Source organism: Mustela putorius, unplaced genomic scaffold (assembly GCF_011764305.1).
Source record: "Mustela putorius furo isolate JIRA1106 unplaced genomic scaffold, ASM1176430v1.1 tig00000242_pilon_pilon_pilon, whole genome shotgun sequence".
Taxonomy (NCBI): Eukaryota; Metazoa; Chordata; class Mammalia; order Carnivora; family Mustelidae; genus Mustela; species Mustela putorius.
This window is the reverse complement of record NW_025421325.1, coordinates 13149736-13155794: the sequence shown is the minus strand read 5'-3', so window position 1 is coordinate 13155794 and position 6059 is coordinate 13149736. Positions and strand designations below refer to the sequence as shown.

At 39.3% G+C, this 6059-nt stretch overlaps 1 pseudogene; it reads right to left on the bottom strand.

Annotated features, from left to right (window-relative positions):
- Positions 1-5005: 5005 nt before the first annotated feature.
- On the bottom strand, positions 5006-5817 carry LOC101678166 (annotated as a pseudogene).
- Positions 5818-6059: the final 242 nt, after the last annotated feature.

Sequence of the window (6059 nt, the reverse complement as noted above, 5' to 3'; positions counted from 1 at the left end):
ATCTTTTCAGGTAGTTCTTTCCTTGATCTTGGATAGTTTCCTCCTATCCATGCATTGGTAAGATGGGACTCCATAAATCTGCCATAGTTCTTTCTCTGTGTAGCTCTCTCCTCTCTTGTAAACTGTCCAGTGAATTGTAGCAGTCTTGGTCTTTCCGGACTCTGTGCCCCATCTCCTCAGCTTGGGGAGTCCCTGGGCTTTGCTTGAGTTCTCTGTCCTTATACCATAGCCTGAAACCTCTCTGAAAACATTAAGCTAGGATAATCATTGAACTCAGATAATCTATTTCCCATCTTTTAGTGACTATTGTCCTTTGTTGTCTAATGTCCAGTGTCTTCGTTTAATGTCCATGGTTTCATATGCTTTGTCTGGATTTTTGGTCATTTTAGGAGAAAAGGTAAATAAAATTCTTTGTGATTCCATCTGACATCCAAAGTAATAATTTGAAAACAAATACAGAACAACACAGTGAGTATTTCTATTTTTTTAAATAGATTCTTCAGTTTGGGTCACCAAATAAGTCCAGATTTTCCTGATTTTAACTCCAAGAGTGCTGTACAATGTTGGCTGATCCTAATCATCTCTGCATCTTTTTCTGTCATGTCTTCTTGAGGCATCCAGCCTATCTTTTAGAAATGCCCTTGGCTTTCTTTCCACCATGTGGCAATGGACTATCACAAATTAGTGTATACAAAGATCATTCTTGGAGCACCTAGGTGGCTCAGTCGTTAGATATCTGCCTTTGGCTCAAGTCATGATCCTGGGGTCCTGGGATCGAGCCCTGCATTGGGCTCCCTGCTCAGCGAGAAGCCTTCTTCTCTCTCTTCCACTCTCCCTGCTTGTGTTTCCTCTCTCACTGTCTCTCTCTCTCTGTGTCAAATAAATAAAATGTTTAAAAAAAACAAAAACAAAAAAAATCATTCTTCACAAACTTCTAATTTTGAGAAACTGCCTCATTACTTTTATATTTTGATCCACATTTGTTCATCAGTTTGCATGAATATACTTTTACTTGAAGATTTGTTCAGCAAATCTTGCAGTGACCAATTCACAATACACACAAAAATAATGGTAGTGTAAGAGGAACAAGGGTTTAAACAAAGGTTGACCAATAGAGTTGTAAATGGAGAGAAAAGTTTTCCTCAAAATAGAGGAAGTGTATATATGGGATACATACCAAAGACACATTTTTACTTTGAAAAAATAAAATGGGAAAAAAAAGAAAACAGAAAAAAAATGGAATCCTTCAGAAAATTCTAAGATTTAATAAACAAGTTCAGCAAGGTTGCAGGATACAAGACCAATACAGAAATTAATTTTATTTCTATACATTAGCAATAAACAATCTAAATATGACATTAAGAAAACCATTCTATTTACAACATAATAAAATCTTAGAAATTAAGAAAAGAAGTTTAAGACACTCAAACTACAAACATTGCTAAAAGAAACTAAAGGAGGCACAGATATCTGTATCAAAACCTATATATGAGTATTCGAAGCAGCATTATTCATAATAGCCAAAAAGTGAGAGAAATCCCAATGTCCATCATCGACTGATGGATAAATAAGTAAAATGTGTCATATCCATATAATGGCCTATTATTCGGCAATAAAAAATAGAGAGGTAATGATACATGTTAAAAACATTGTGTTAAGTGAAAGAAGTCAGTAACAAAAGACTACATATTGTATGATTTATAGGAAATCTCCAAAAGAGGTCAAGCCATAGGGACAGAAAGATAAATGTTTGCCTCAGGCTACAAGTGAGAGGTTAGGAAAAAGTGTGAAGGAAGTACTAATGCATGCAGGGTTTCTTTGAAGGTGATGAATATTAATTTTTTTCTTTTAAAGATTTTATTTATTCGACAGAAAGAGAGAGAGACAGTGAGAGAAGGAATACAAATAGGGGGAATGGGAGAGGGAGAAGCAGTGGGAGCCTGGTAAGGGACTCAATCCCAGGACCCTGGAATCAAGACCAGAGTCAAGGCAGACACTTAATGACTGAGACACCCAGGTATCCCAAGGATGATGAATATTAATTAATTGTGGTGATAGTGTCATAGCTTTGTATTAAAAATCATTAAATTGTAGGGCGCCTGGGTGGCTCAGTGGGTTAAGCCTCTGCCTTCAGCTCAGGTCATGATCTCAGGGTCCTGGGATCAAGTCCTGCATCGGGCTCTCTGCTCTGCAGGGAGCCTGCTTCCTCCTCTCTCTCTCTGCCTCTCTGCCCTCTTGTGATCTCTCTCTGTCAAATAATTAAAATCTTTTTAAAAAATCATTAAATTGTACAATTTAAGTTGTGAGTTATGTAATATGTGGATTATAAAGTTGTTTAAAAAAAATTTTTTAGAAGAAATTAAAGAATGGAGCACCTGACTGGCTCAGTCAGTAGAGCAATTCTTTTTTTTTTTTTTTTTTAATTTTTCTAAACCTCAGTTCCTCATTTTTCTTTTAAAGATTTCTTTTTAATTTATTTGACAGAGAGAAACACATTGAGAAAGGGAGCACAAGCAGGGGAAGTGGGAGAGGGAGAAGCAGGCTTCCCACTGAGCAGAGAGCCTGATGCGGGGCTCGATCCTAGGACCTTGGGATCATGACCTGAGCCAAGGGCAGTTGCTTAAAGACTGAGTCACCCAGGGTCCCCTAGAGCAACTCTTTTGATCTCAGAACCATGAGTTCAAATCTCATGCTGGATGGGGGGCCTACTTAAAAAAAAAGTATAAAAGAAAACACAAATGCATCAAAAGATATCACATATTCATGGGTCAAAAGACATATTATATTGCTATATTATAATATATATTATATTATATTGTATATATTATATTATATATATATATTGCTAAGGTGGTAATACTCCACAAATTCATCTACTGACTCAACACAATCCCTATTTGTTTCTCCAAAAGCCATATAAATAACCAATAAGCACATGAAAAGATACTCTTTATTCATTATGGATATGTAGATCAAAACCACAGTGGAATACTACTTCACATCCACTAGATTTGGTTACAATCAAAAAGACAGCCAGTCACAAGTTTTGGTAAGAATGTAGAGAAACTGGATCCCTCATACACTGCTGAAGACATTAGAAAACAGAAACTACCACACCACTTCGCAATTCTATTTAAGTAAGGTATATTCAAGAAAATTAAAAACGCATGTCCTCACTAAACTTGTACTCTAATGTTCATACAGACATTATTCATCATAGCCAAAACTAAAAACAATGCAAATGTCCATCAAATGATGAATGAGTAAACAAAATATGAGATAGCCCTTTAATGCAATTCTATTTTAGTAATAAAAATGAAAGTTCTGATGTATGCCACAAGATGAATGGACCTTGGAAACATTATGCGAAGTGAAGTAAGCCTGTTACAAAAGTCCACATGTAGAGAGTTCCATTCACTTGAAATGTTCAGAATAGGCAAATCCATAGAGACAGAAAGTAGTTTTCTTTGCAGGATGCAAAGAATGGGGAGTGAGTGCTAATAGGTATGGTTTTGGAGGGGAGATGAAAGTGTTCTAAAATTAGATCATAAAAAATAAATAAATAAATAAAATTAGATCATGGTAAAGTTTGCACGTCTCTATGACTATAGTAAAAACCTTGAAATTATGCTCTTTAAAGGGGTGAATTTTATGGCATATGAATTACACTTTAATAGAGCTATTACAAACAAATAAATAAAATGGAGTATAAGTATTTAAAATAAACTTTAAAAGCCAAAAATGAATGCATTTTACTATGATTTGCTTTCAGGGCTACCACAAGGTTCAGCTTTATAAAATGACTAAATTTTATTCCTGCGCTAAATTTTATGACTAACTTTTATTCCTGGGTTTCCTGCGCCCAAATTTACTGTTTTCTTTCTTTTTTTAAGATTTGTTTATTTATTTGAGAGAGAGAGAGAGAGAGAGCTAGAGAGGGTGAGCGAGCCCACTCGTGTGTGGGGGGAGGGGTAGAGGGAGAGAATCTTCAAGCTGACGCCGCACTGAGCATGGGGTGACATGGGACTTGATCTCATGACCCATGATCTGAGCAGAAACTGAGAGTCAGCTGCTCAACCAACTGAGCCACTCAGGTGCCCCAAGAAAAAATTCTTTTTTTAAGGATTTTATTTATTTATTTGAGAGAGAGCATGAGTGGAGTAGGGGCAGAGGGAGAGGGGCAAGCAGACTCACCATTGAGAAGGGACCCTACACTGGGCTTGATCCCAGGACCTGGAGATCATGACCTGAGCCCAAGTCAGGTGCTTAACCAACTGAGCCAACCAGGAGTCCCCAAGGAAAAAAATTCTTAAACGATGTCCTTTAGCTAGATAGCTCACCGGACTGATTATTTATCTCAGCCCCAAATGCACCCTTTCAAAGCTTCTGTATTGATGCTGCCACTGGGACTGTGCTGATTACCTTTCGCAGACTCCTTTGCCAGCTGGTGTTAAATTCTGCCGGTTCCAGAGCCGGAGTAGAAGATGGGTGGAGGAAGAAGACTTCTTTCTCAATTTGGAGCTGTTTCTAACCGTGTTGGCCAAGCTTCTGTCAATTGCTTCAGCTTGATCAGCCCCTCAGAGGTAGCCCAGGCCACAGACACTTCTCAGAGGCCTGATCCAAAGGTTCCCTTCCTCCTCGGAGTGAATGGTAATCCCGAGATCTTCTCTTCTGTTTCCCCAGACCTAGGTGTAGCTGCTGCTTCTGCCTTCAGCTCTGGATGGTCTTCTTATTCCACTCTTGTGTTCAGTTCTACAAGCCTCTAGTAACCAGTTCTCTCTGTAAAATCTCCCTGTTAACATACTCCCTGTTTTTCTTCATCTTTTGTCCGCCCCCCGCCCCCGCATTGGACTCTGATGGAGACAATACTGTGCTCTGATAGTTGTAACATGGAGGGGCATCTACTTCTGAACAGAAGACTGAACCAAAAAGGAAAAAAAAATTGCTAAGTTTTGCTCCTCAGTTCAACCCCTTACTATCTTCTTTTTTTTTGGGGGGGGGTGGATTTAATGTCTGATCTTATTTATTTGTCACTCTTAGAAAATCTCATTTTTGACTGGACTCAGACTTAGAGGTAGAAGCTCTCAGCGAGGACAGCCTCCGTCTCTTGGCAATCTGTTCCTGGCGTTTTTCTTTGGCCTCCTTCATTCTCTTGGCCAAAAGTTTAGCATATCCTGCAGCCTCTTCCTTGTTTTTCTTAGTGCGCTGTTTCTTCAGAGCAATACGCCGACGTTTGTGTTGGAGGACACGTGGAGTAACAAGACGCTGTATCTTGGGCGCTTTGGTTCTAGGTTTCTTACCTTCTTTGTTTAAGGGCTTTCTCACAACATACCGGCGGACATCATCTTCTTTAGAGAGATTGAAGAGTTTGCGGATTCTGCTGGCTCTTTTGGGCCCCAGGCGTCGAGGCACAGTAGTATCAGTGAGTCCAGGAATATCCTTCTCCCCTTTCTTTACAATGACCAAGTTGAGAACACTGAGATTGGCATCCACGATGCAACTCGAACAGATTTGCACTTTCTCTCTCCCGTCCTCCTTGGTGTGTAGCAGGAATGCCCCTTACTCAGCAGCAGGCGGACACGGCCATGGGTCAAGACACCTTGCTTCATGGGGAAGCCTTGTTTGTCATTGCCACCACTGATTGGGACCACATAACCCTTCCATTCTTCACCAAGGGCGTCCGCAGCAACTTCTGTGGCCACAGGCTTCTCATAAAAGGTACGAAGTTTGCGTTCATCGTCCACTTCAATGAGTTTCTGGCAGCCAGTAGCTGGGAAAGAGATGTTCAGCTTCATCCTGAAGCAGTCTACCGCTTCTGAGGCGCCACGAAAAAGAGCAACCCTTACTATCTTCTTAATTAAAAATTTTTAATTCAGTTTGAGCATGTCATACTTGTTTTTCAACCTGCCTGCACCTATAACCACTGATAAAGCCTCCTATTCCAGTGAATGAATTTCCATATAAAATAAACATCTGAGTTTCTTTCTCTTAGACTATGTAGCACATTTTCATAAAAACACAAATCTACTTTGGATGTACTTTCCACTGTGTCTGTACAG